The following is a 13,092-nucleotide window of genomic DNA, read 5'->3' as shown; positions in this document are numbered from 1 at the left end:
CATTAGGTTCCTGGATTTAGAATTGACTTTTTTACCCAATCAACAGGTGTGCTGGAAATATGCGCCCAGGTCCAAGAAGGCACTGTTGCGGTATGATTCGGCCCATTATAAGTTAGTGAAGCGCAGCATTGCAAAGTTGTGTTTTTTGAATGCCTTAAAGAAGAGTTGCCCTCATGTGATGCAGCAAAGTCTGGCGGAGCAGATTGAACGGCTACAATGTTCTCGGTTTCCTCCCTCGGTTTTGCTGGGGGTGGCGGAATCCTTGGGGAAAAAACTGAAGTTATCTTCAAAGGCTGTCAGGCCAGTAGAAGTGCGAACAAGAAGTTGGAAGTCATGCCTTACTTCCACAAGACTTCACATGGTCTGAAAAAAGTGGCTGAGAAGTTTGGTGTTACTATGGCATTTCCTGCTCCTTGCAAACTGTCCGGTTTGTGCGCCCAAACCTCTGCAGACCTGCGCAGAAATGGTGTTTGCAAGACGAAACACCAGACTATGTTCGCAACATGCGCAGTAGGCGTGGTGTATTCAATCCCATTGTCATGCGGGAAAATCTACTTAGGCCAAACCGGAGCAGCATGCTTGAATGAGCGCCTGAGGCAACATCGCACAACTTTGGGCACTGGCGCAGGCAGCAATCTAGCCTTGCATGTCAAGGACTGCAAATGTTCTCCTAGTTTTCACACTGCCAGCATTATCGGTCGGGGAAAATCTAAACGTGAGCGTGAGCTTTTGGAGGAATTCATGATCAGAAAGAATAAGCAGAAATGCGTCAGTGAGCCGTCTGTGATTATCACCGAAAAGGAGTGCAAGTTTTTATCATTATAGTAGCCATTTCACCATGTGGTGCGCGAAGTGTATTGTCTGTAGGGTGTGAGCGCAGGCAGGAAATACTTTTAAAATGAGCAATTCTTGATCGCAATAAATCAGTTGTAAGTCCAGCGTTGTGGTGTGTGCCTTCTTTGTTCTTGTCTTGCGTCTGTTTTCTCTGGTTCCCTTTCTATGAAAGTAATCACCTGTGATGACGTCATCCAAGTGGACCGGTCGTCTGAAACTTGAAGGAAGAGCGGTATCCATGCCACCTTTTCTCCAATACGGGGAGAGCGAAAGTTTTGACAGCTCTTTTCCCGCTCGGCTCTGCATGTAGCCATGTGCCCAGGCCGCTGCAATAAGCGAGCTGGGTTTCACGTTTATGGCGGGAGCTTCTGTCTTAAGTTTAGGATGGCGCGCCCTCATGCGCGTACGTGCGCACGACTGCCGCACGACGTTTCCCTACCACTCTTTGTCCTGGACGCTTCTGCGCGTTCACAATGGCGGGGTCTTGAGCTTGTTTTGCAGCAAATCGTGCGGCAGTTGGTCATACACGAGCTCGCAGAGTCAGTTCATTTCGCATGCATTCAACGCGAAACGCATCCGTCATGCATAGCGTTGAAACCAAAGTGTTCTGATCCTGATCCAGCAGTCGTTAGATCAATTCCAGGCTGGCTGGTAGCTTTTTTCTCCCTACGTCGGTGCCAGGGTAGAGGATGCACTCTGCCGCTTAACAGCTATAGTTATACCAGAATTAGACATGTGACCTACGAAGCATGCCATGAACCGACCCACTGGTCTTCATACAATAGCTATAACTGCAAACTAGGTAGCTAAAGATCACCTCGCCACTGTACGTTCGCCAAGCAACAGTGTTTTCTCAGAGTTCTCTATGAGGCGTGCAATGGCAGCGAGCCAACTGCGCCCTAAACGAAACAGTGGACAAAGCGGCTGTTTAGCCGTAAATACATATTTCATAACTTATCCGATAATGTGCTCGATGTCGCAGAGTTCGTCACCATCGGACGTGCGGCCAAGGACTCGGAGCTGGAGGCGGGCGAAACGCGTGCGCGTCGCAGCGCAAGCCGCGGCCATCATGGCGGTGACATGCGCGCTGCTGCTGTACCTGATGCCGCGCTCTGCGATCTCCTAGATCAGGGGTTCTCAAACTGGGTTCCGCGGAACACAGGGGTTCCGCGGGCTGTCTTCTTGTGTTCCGCGACAACCCTCACCGGCCCTGACCCGGCAGCTGATATGAGACTGGCTCTGAGTGCTACTGAGCCACGCTTTGACTTGCTCTTAAAAGGGAAGCAGTACCACCCATCACATTAGTATTTGTATTAATCTGTGCAATAAACATTTAACCTTTGCAACTCTCTTTGCAAAAATGCACTCGACAACATTGCTGGTAAGTGAAAGCGGGGGGGGGGGGGGGGGGGGGTTCCCTGGAACTTATTGACAGCTTTTGGGGTTCCTCCAAGCAAAAAAGTTTGAGAACCCCTGTCCTAGATGTTTAAGCGCACCTCCCTGTGCACCACGCCTTGCTGCCGTTATCATGCAGAGGCCATCGCTGCCTGGGTGAACACAAGCATGGACCCCTGCGATGACTTCGAGGCATACGCCTGCTCACGTTGGGCGCCCAACCCTTATAAAAATGGTCTATAGACTTTCTATAGACTTTTTATAGACTCTATAGACATCCTATAGACTTTTACTTTTGTCTATAGACAGTCTATAGAAAATCTATAGACTAAAGTCTATAGCTGTCTCAATTTCCTTTTGTCTATGCACTGTGCACTATAGATAGTCTGCTGTCTATAGACCAGTCTATAACAATCCTAATTTTATCTAACAATGTTCGATAGACTGACTTTCGACTAAGTATAGAACAATGCCAATTTTTTTGCACTGCATGCTGCGGGGACCTGCATCTGGTGACCGCAACTATGTCGGGAGTCCTCCACCTCCTTCGCTATTACGGAAATTAAAAAAGTATTGCGTGAGGACATTACAACACCCTCCTGTACATTTTCAGGAGCCTTGACAAGCTCCTTTTCGCTATGTCGTGACGTATATTGTCAATACAATTAAATATTTAATGCTAACAAGTAAGCCGCGGAAAGGCAGCCGTTCTTGAAGTAAGGGCGCCGCAAACTGTACTACATCGAATGAATGTGCTGTCCCTTAAGGTAATCGCTCGACACAATTCCATTCCATCTTTCGATCGTTACTGTCCAACGCGCTGAAATCACAAACATTTCATCAACGCTTCTACATTTCCCTTTAAAACGTCCTGAAAATAAAGGGGGAAAGACTGGTGTGAGAATTCAAGGAAGCGCCCATCCCTTAGAAACACCTCAGAATAGTCCTCTGTGCGATTAACATCTCCCATTTATACCTTTGCAGTTTGTATTCACGTGAAAAAGTGCACCGACGCAACAATCACAAAGCCAGTAGTTTTTCGTTCCTACCCTTGCACCTGTTGCTTCGGAGCCGATGACACGCTGATGTCGAGCATATCAGTTTTCTAAACACGAACACACGCAAGAAAGACGTTATGCTATGCAACATTATAATTATTATTTGAGAATTGTACCACATACTATTCGGTGGGAGATGCGGCGCGTATACGGTCAAGCAGTTAGATTTCGGTTCTGTTTTCACGAAAACAATAAGGTTTTTAGAGGGTATGCGAAGAATTTACGCTTATAAACCAGTTGCCTTCTGTGGTCTTGGATAACAGATCAAGCTGCACACGGCAAGAGTGCGAGCGACAAAGATACGACCGTGAAATGGGTTTCTGTTTCGCGTTTTACCGTTTTACCGCGAGACGGCGGAAAATCATTCGGGCTGCAAACAACCCTGTGTGTGGCTGCATCGGTGGCGTCGGCGTTTTTTTCGCAGATTATGTTTTCTTCAAAATCCAGCTTCATCGTCCACTTACGGTAAGTCTATACGTTTATATTTTATTCATTTGGTCTCCTGAACCACTCTAAGCAGAGCTGTGTGCGCAGAACAGATTTTGTGCGCAGTGACAAACGTCCTATCTTCGTTTCTAAGGCGGAAGCCATCGGGTTCTCGACTAATGCCGCTTATCTCTGGCCGCTGTCTTTACTAACGCGCGGAAAGGCAGTGCCCTTGATGATAAGCCGCTCCTCGCGAGCTGTCTACTAGAGTTTTCGTGTTTCAAGGTAGATGAGCGGCCAGAAATGTCGTTTAGCCTGTGAATGACGGCCGAAATGGAACTGTGCGTTAGTTAGCGCCGTGTGAGCTCAATTTACTTTGCACCTCCGAAAGCGTACTTACATACATGGGCGTCCGGAGGGGGGGGCAAGGGGGGGCGGCTGCACCCCCCTGGAAAATCACTCACTCGAACCGTGAGTGATGGCCGCACGCCAGGGGCGGTGGTGCGCTCAGCCAAAAGGGTAAAAGCAGCCCCGCTTCGACGCTTGGTCACATCTGCGAAATGCCGCGTCCGGGCGCGCGTCGTTCCGCCGTTTTCAAACCACGCCACCGCCAGCTCTGCTGAAGGACGACCTGTTGCAGACATGCAGCGGCACCGGCGAGCATATGTTTCGAGCCGTCTTGAGATGGGTGTCTGTTTCTTTGATCTCTAGAGAGATAGCGACACGGAGGCAGACAGTGCACAGGGCACAGGTGGTGGTGGTGGTAGTGGTTTATTAAAAAAAAATAAAAATAAAAAGTGAAGCAAAAGAGTGTTGCCGGCCGCGGCAATTGCTATCTAATATCTTAACGAGCTGCAGCCGGCGGAAACGAAAGGGAAAGGGAGAGGATAGTGAGGAGAAGTATAGAGGGGAGCGACAGCGAGAAAGGACAGGGGAGAGCTTTGTACACTATTTACAAAATACAAAAGTAATCAAGTTCGCGCCGCTCGCGCGCTAAGAGGGCACAGGTCGCTCGCTAGAATCAGGATACGTTCGTACGCCGGCCACCGATGAATTCTTGAGGGGGGAAGGACAAATCAGCCGTGTCCACCCCCGCTTTGTCGGGCTGCTCAGGGGCAAGCGGGCGACGAGTTGGCGCCGCCGCCGCTCGCTGTCTCCTCCGATCCACGGGAGAGCTCAGTGCGGTAGAAGCGCCGCTTTCAGAACCTTCGGCAAAGGGGATTAGCTGCTTTTGTTCACGGCGACGCAGTCTCCAGAGGCGCCCCCACACCAGCGTTCCTTGCGTCTTCTCCGAAAACCAGCGCCTTTGGTCAACGCAGCCCGATGGCGCCTGCCTGGCTCGCCTGTCACCTCTGGCTGGGCCTCAAATCACAACAGCGCCCATGTACTGTGCGTGTCAGTGCATGGTAAAGAGACCCAGGTGGTCGACATTATCCGAAACTCTGTACTACTCCGTCCCTTATAGCCTGAGTCGATTTGGGGTTCTGAACCCCATAAAAGCACAAAAACAAATTTTCCGACCGAATTAGTTGCGGGTGTCCCTTCCCCTCGGAAGTCGCGCGGCGTTCCTTACACCCCAAAAGTGCGCATTCGTGGATATTGTGGCAAGTAAGCCCTTGCACATGTGCGCGCCTCTGTGTTTGTGCTTCGGTGTTTTTAGTGGCGGGTTGTCAACGAAGGTGAGAACAACCAAGACAGCGGACGAGAAAACGACGAGCGGCGAGCAGTGTGTGTGCGGTTGCTCGACTGTGCGGATGCGCGAGCAAGATGGAGCGAGGTGTATGAAGCTGCGAGCGTGCATTTATCTTGTAAATAAGTTTTCGTTGTATATAGTCATCTTTTGTTTTCAACGTACTCGTTCAACCATTTTTCCAATCAATATATATGATGACTGTGCACTGAGAGCGTGTAATGAAGCACAGAAATGAATTTATCACCCGTGTAACTACGCAATTCGCCCAGAAAAATCCGAGGCGCCTACAGTTGCTGTTCAAGGAAGACTGACTGACTGTAGTTGCGTGTTTGTGAACATATTGCGCTGTGTGCTGGTCATCAATTCGGGTGAGTCGAGAACCCGTATGCAGTAAGACTGAGCACTTCGAGTATTGATAGTATCTTTTTGCATTTTTATTAATTTTAATTGTTTCTTTGTTGATAAACTCCAATGTATCTCTACAATCCGCGCTTTAATTTGCTGCTTGTAATTTTCTTTCATGTGTGTATTTTACTTATTTTTTATTTATATATAAATAAATAAATTTACTCCGCAAATAGTGCCTTTTCGCTACGAATATACCCCCCCCCCCTCCGGCGCCAACAACCAATGGGCCCCCCCCTGAAAAAAATTCTGCGGACGCCCTTGCTTACATACACTCTCGTTCTGTGGTAGATTACATTTATTTTCTAATCTTTGTGTTATCGCCTGTCTGGACCTTGGAGTGCTGTTCTTTTTGAGGTGTGCATTTCCTTGCTACGTATGGACGCTCGCTCGGTGCGCGTCGTGGACGCCGACGTTTCAGCGAAAGTGTCTTGTAACGCTACAGACTGGAGCGCGAGGCGTTTGTCAAAGTTGTAGTCAAGCGGCGCTGGAGGAATGCTTATAGTGTGATGGTATAAGATTCATTGCCGACGCAAATGGCCGGCGTGCTCAAACACCGCGAAGAACCCACGAGCTCCATCCCGTCTCCCCGTCGTTGCACACGTACGGATTCCTCCATGTCTGTCATCAGAGCCGTTGGCCGCCCCCGCTGGCCTGCGGGCACTTCATTTTGAAAGCTGGGTAAAGGTCGGATCGACAAGAGGTGGCTTACATTTCGTTCCGAGTGGTTCGTTCATGAATCCCGCTCACGCGTGCACAGATTTCTCTAATACCATTTGCGCGAGAGGCAAAGTATGTGTTTCTGATTTCAGACTGCTAAGTTACGAAAGCGCCGATGTAATTCGCCGCGTATTTGCGCCTAAAATTAAATTAAGCTCTCGTGTTATTATAGCTGCGCCTGTTGAAGGCGTTAATTGTTTCATTTAAATACTTCCTACTTTGAGCGCGTTCAATGCTTTCGTTGATTTTTCTAGCAGCGTTGGGTTAGGCTACCTCCATGCAAGAAACACTCCTCTTTACTGCGCTGTTGGGGCTGCACTTAAGGAAAAACTGAGGGAATTTCAGACGGTATTTTATCTTGACAGTAATTTGTTGTCTCAAACTCGCGACTGCTTTTGAAACGGCGCAGCTGCAGCCTCTGTGTGCTGTATGAGGTTTGTGAATAATGAGCGCGGCATGGAAGCGCTGCAAACCGCTTGTTTCTAAGAGCGCGCGCAGATGTATGAGTATGCTGTTCCATCTTTGCGCTTCAATTTATAGGCGCAAATCTGTGGTGAACTGGTTGCTTCTGCCTGCTGGTTTTGTATAGCTTGTGCCTGTTTGAGTATCGGCTTACGTGCACCCGGCCAAATCTTTAACTGGCTCTGGTGTTGCATCGATAAATGAACCTTGTAAAAAATTGCCTTTTGGCTACACTGCTGGCATATTCATGTTGTAATTTGACACGTGAGATGGGATTTCATAGTTTCTTTTTGTTAATTTAACGTTTGAGTGGAGTACTTCCGTGTTTCGATCAACGTTATCAGAAATATTCATCGTCTGCCGCTACGAAGAGCCGAAACAAGCGGAATACGCAGCAATGGTTCTGGTGGCGCATTTGCACTTACTCTGGGTAAACGACTTGTCCGCCATGAAAGGAGTGGTACTTTACCCAGAGGATGAGGCCATGTGGACCAGATCCATTGCTGCATATGCCGCTTGTTTCAGCTGTTCGTAGTGGCAGACGAATATTTCTGATAACGTTGACCTAAACACGCAAGTACTGCACTCAAACATTATATGAACAAAAAGGAACCACGAAATGACATTTCACTCGTCAAATTACAGCATGAATATGCCAGCAGTGTAGCTAAAAGGCACCTTATTTACAAGGTACATTTAGCGATGCAACACCAGAGCCAGTTAAAAATTTGGCCGGGTATACCAGGCTTCATGCAGGGTATTTTCAAGCGCTTCTTCAATAGCGGTTATAAGAATAAATGCTGCAATATTCTCCTTTTTGGATCCCTGTGTGTGAGGTGCACTGAATCTGTATTTTATGGAGGTGGCATTCTTAACAGCTCCTTGCGAGTCAATGCAGATATGTGGCACAATTGTTCGAAGTCTTCTGTTACAAATAATGTAAAAGGATTGCCATACAGAAATCAGCATCAGTATCATTACTGGATTCAGAGTAGAGTGCTCCAGGGATTATGGGTCTTTGTTACAATGTTTTATGAAGACACTTATAACCTGTCGTGTATTTACTGGAATTATTGCGCCGGCGTGATAGCTCAGTGGCTATCATGTTCGTCTGGCGACCTGAAAGATGCAGGTTCGATTCCGGCCTAGGCGGTCGCATTTTAATAGAGGCAAAATGCTAAAGGCCTGTGTACTCTGCACAGTTGGCCGAAATTATTCCCCAGCCTTTCACTTCAGCGTCTCGTAGCCTGTGTCGCCTTGGGTCTTGAACCCCATAAAACCAAACCAAAAGATCAAGATTACCTTTCTAGAATGGCATAGCCAGGATATGCCTTGCATTGTAAAGCACATGTGTAGAGATGGAATGGGAATTTTTTTTTCAGTTCCTCTGGTATTTGTTTCCTTTGTGCTGTACAGGTGAACATGCCCGGATGATTGACTGCAGACAACAGGCCGCAAGAATGCTTCTGAGGAAACTAGCCGGACTGTTACTTTCAACATTTATGTTATTGTGGTGCATTCTTATGGTCCATGTATTGCATATTTCCAGCCTGGATAGCTTGGAAATAAAACTAAATTTGTAAGTATATTGATTGTGTCATTTGTGAACTCTGTCTGGTGACTTTTTTCAACGGTTGTAGACTGTCTATAGGCAGTTTATAGATAATGGTCTACTAATAGTTTAGTAGACAGAGGTCTATAGACTGTCTATAGACAATGGTCTATAGCACTGCCAGGCCACACATCTATGGAATGTCTATAGACTGTCTATAGACATATGTCTACTGGACCAGTAGACTTTTGTCTGTAGACTGTCTATAGACAGTAATCTACAGGAAGTCTATGGCCATAAGTCTATAGGTCGTCTATAGTCCATCTATAGACAAGTGTCTATAGACGGTCTATAGACAACTCTATAGGAGATGTATGACCATAAGTCTATAGATCGTCTATAGACTGTCTATAGACATGTGTCTATAGACTTCCTATAGACCTATAGACTTTCAGTAGACATTTGTCTATAGACTGTCTATAGACAAAAGTCTACTAAAAGTGTATGGCCATAAATCTATAGACTGTCTATAGACCAGTCTAAAGGATTTGTATATAGACAGTCTATGGACTTTCTATAGAAATTTTTATAAGGGAAGACTCGAGACAGACCGCACGGCACTGCCATGATAGTAGTGGCCGAAAATTCTTGGATTGAGGATTTTCGACCGCGGCTGGAGGAAGCCATGGATAGTACATCGCTAGGCAATTGAAGATGCTCTTCGAATCCTGTGTGAAGCGTAGGCCTGCGGAACACGCCATTACAGAGATATCGCAGATTAAGGAATTTATGCGGGAACTGAAGTTACGTTGGCCCCAGCCACCTCTGCCAGGCGTCGAACCACTCGGTGTCATCTTCAATTTGGTGTCCAACTGGGCCATCAACATCTGGTTCCGGGGCTACCTAGAAACCACCGACAAGGGCGACAGCAAAAACCTCGTCTTAGAGCCGGGTACGTTATTTAGTGCACGCTGGACCTTCGCTCAAGACATCATTCATGTTAACGCGTACGTGAAGTACTGGTCTGGTTTTCATCTAATGTTCGCTCCCGTAGAGACATTCGATAGGTTGGGCAACCAAAAGGTAATAAAAATAATAAGCCCTGCCTGCACCACATACGTACAACAGGCTTAACCCAATTTGAAAATAAAAGAATAGGCCCGTAGGCAAATTTTAATTTCACCACCCGTGGGTGGAAAAGTAAAATAAAAAGGAAAAAAGCTACTGTAGCGACCCACAACCGGGGGAGCGGGCCCGGGGAGACTCCCCTGATCTCCCCTGGGAAGTAGCGGAAGGGATGGGCAAATGGATGGGAAATTGGAAATTGGTTTGGGTTGTGGGCATTAGGTGTGATTGGGGACAGCAGGGATTTTGACCAGATTTGATTTGATTTGATCCCGAGTTCCTTTTCAGGCCTCCTTGAAGGGCGAGCACTCAGTCCACCAATAGAGGGCCCTCGGCGCCGAGCGTACTCCCACACCACAGAAAACGTTTTGTGGGCAATCTTCGACCGTCTGAGGCAGGGAAAACCTACAGGGGCTCGACTAGGATCCCCTCCTTCAAGCCAGGTTCCGCCACCCCGACCGTCCCACAGTACTAAGATGACGGATTTTTCACGCCACTCGTTCGGTGCTTCGGCTCTTACTTCAGTGGTACTCGCACACGCAACAGTTATCCTTTCACGGTTTTCGCGGCGTTCGTGCCCACCGACGATCGCCCCTGGAGAGAAATTCGATAGGTTGGGGCAACCAAAAGGAAATAAAAATAAAAATCCCCTGCCTGCACCACATACGTACAACAGGCTTAACCCAATTCGAAAATAAAAGAATAGGCCCGTAGGCAAAATGTAATTTCGCCACCCGTGGGTGGAAAAATAAAATAAAAGAAAAAGCTGTAGCGACCCACAACCGGGGGAGCGGGCCCGGGGAGGCTCCCCTGACCTCCCCTGGGAAGTAGCGGAAAGGGAAATGGGAGGGGCATGGGGACAGCGAGTTTTTTGCTCTGATCCTTCGATTGTCTCGACTCGATTGCTGGCCTGCCTGGCCAATGCAGGGAGAGCATCGATATTGCCCAATTGTGCGGCCCCACTCACGGGATGCCCGACCACCCACCATACGCAACGGGCTCCGACCGTCGGAGACAGGAAAACCTAACACGGGGTCAGTAGCTACCTGGGGCTCCTCTACAACACTTGGATGCTTTTCCAACCTGCCGGTTACTCACCATCGAGTGCTTTTCGCGGTTTTTCAGACTCCGGAAGTATGTGTGATAGGTCCGGCCAGTAGAGGCCCAGAACGTCAACGGCCTCGCGGCCTCAGAACTGACCCCTCCGTGGGGACCCATCTGTGCTTCCTACCATCCATCCATGCACTTATTTCCTCCCCTAGCTTGCTGTTCTCCTACTGAGGAGAGAGCGTTCAAGGCCGGGCTACCGGGCCACTAACCAACAACGTGGCTTAAGGTGAGATGACCCGGGCCTACTCCACCGGTACTCCACAACATCGACGGTTTTTGCCAGACTTCCGCGGTCATACTAGGCCCCCATCCCCCGGCGTCCCGCAAGGCGGTTAAGCCTGCGGCCGGCCGTGAGGCCGCTTCCCCGAGGCGCCGTGTCCTCAGAGCCTGGTCACTATGAACCCCCGCGCGGACCTGGTTTCTCCGTAACCAGAAACCGACGCGTCGGTAGTCAGACTTGCACGCCCCGCGTGCAGAGGAAGGTAGCATGTTTCAGTACTTTCGCTCCTTTTGACATGCCTTCCGGGCCGGATTTGGTGGGTCCAACCTGAGTATAAACCCAGGCCTGCCTCCTCTCAGGCATCGGACCTCACGCGCGCGACTGGCCCTCACAGTCGCCTGGGAGTCGCTGCCACTCCCATGGGGTTTTGCATCCCCAGAGGATGGGTCCCGGCCCTCCCATCCCCACTGCTGGCATTGCACCGGAACAAAGCCTAGTAGCCGAAACTACACCCGCCCATATCCGGTGGCGGGGGGGGGGGGGGCACGAGCAGGCTGCACAGTCAGATCCCCCCCCCCCCCCCCCCCCCCCGCATGAGGGCGCGCCATCCGACTACTGCACGGGCTGTGAGGAACACTGCGCCACTCGTAAAACGGCAATCTTCTCGACCTGGCCGCTATATTCAGCGAGGTGGCAGAGGAAGTTGAGGGCTCCGAAATTAACAATAACATAATTAGTAATAATTATATTTAAACTGGTTCGAATATTTCGATCTCAGGCGGAAATCTCGAAAATGGCGACCATGGAAGAGAACATCTACAGAGACTTCATACGCGCAGAGAACAGCTCGCTGAAGAATCCAGCCTACATCCAACTCGAAGCCATCGGAGACTACACGCCCCACATACCCACTCGTCAGTGGATAGACGCTCTGAATTACTACTTGGTCCGACAAGGAGGGTTTCTCGCTTCAGATGGCATAACGGTCGCGGACGTGGACCTCCTGCGGGCTGTCGACAACCTATTCGCCAACTTCAGCCGAGAACAGCTGCTGGACCACATTTCGTGGGAATTTGTGCAGATGCTCGCTCCACTTGCCAGCTCAGACTTCCTGGTGGCCAAGTTTGGCGACGAGATGCGGGCCAAAACGCAGGTGAGCAACTTCTGTGCCACCGAGATCGACAGGGCGTACCGCTGGCTCGTCAGTGCGGCGTTACTGCTCCCGCATTTCGATGCCAGTGCCAGGGCAGCCATGGACCAGGAGTTGGAGAACATCACCAACACTGCCATCGCCAAGGTGGCCAGCCTGTCATGGGCGGACAATGCTTCAGCGGAGTCTGTTGTCGACAGGCTGCGGAATATGAGGATCGTCATGTGGCCGCCTGACTCTCTGCTTACCGACGCAGGGCTGTTTGAAACGTTTGGTTCCTGGTTCCGCAACGACTTAACGTTCACGCAGCACTACATTTTGGCATTAAGAAAATGGCAGCGCTTTCGCTTGAGTCCTGCGTACAAAAGTACGGCCGACTCGCCGCCGTCCTTCGAGCTGCCGTGGCTCAACTATGACCCTGTATCGAATGCAGTTCGAATATCGGCGGCCGCACTTGTTATGCCGATCTACCATGCTGGGGGAACCAAAGCCACGTTCTACGGCGGTTTCGGTTTCACATTCGCTCGCAAGGTGGTCAGTTCTTTCGACGGGTTGACGCTGGCGTTCGACCGGATGGGCAAGCACCTGAAGACGTGGCCCTCGGCTGCCTGGAAGGAGGCCTCGGAGGACAAGGCGGCGTGTCTGCGCCCAGAATTCCACACGTTCTTCCCGGAGATTCCCGCTCTGGAGATAGCGCACGCGGTGTACCTGGCCTCGGAAAGGGGCGGACTGCGGTCGCTGCCCATCGCCAAGGGATGGAGCCCTGACCGCGTGTTCTTCGTCACCGCCTGCTTCACCATGTGCAGCATGCCGACCACGCTGAGCCGCTTTCGCTTGTCGTGCAACAAGGCCATGATGAACTCTGCGCCTTTCGCGAAGGCCTTCGACTGCCCTGTGTACTCGAAGATGAACCCGCCGCGAAAGTGCGCTTACTTCGATTAA

The 13,092-nt window shown here is 49.8% G+C and overlaps 1 pseudogene; it reads left to right on the top strand.

Moving 5' to 3' along the window:
* Positions 1 to 1,807: 1,807 nt before the first annotated feature.
* Positions 1,808 to 13,092, top strand: LOC149341707 (endothelin-converting enzyme 1-like; annotated as a pseudogene).

Source organism: Amblyomma mixtum, chromosome 5 (genome assembly GCF_055824585.1).
Source record: "Amblyomma mixtum isolate Tamu chromosome 5, ASM5582458v1, whole genome shotgun sequence".
NCBI classification, from domain to species: domain Eukaryota; kingdom Metazoa; phylum Arthropoda; class Arachnida; order Ixodida; family Ixodidae; genus Amblyomma; species Amblyomma mixtum.
Note: the sequence above shows the minus strand (reverse complement) of the source record. Positions and strands in the feature narration are given on the sequence as shown.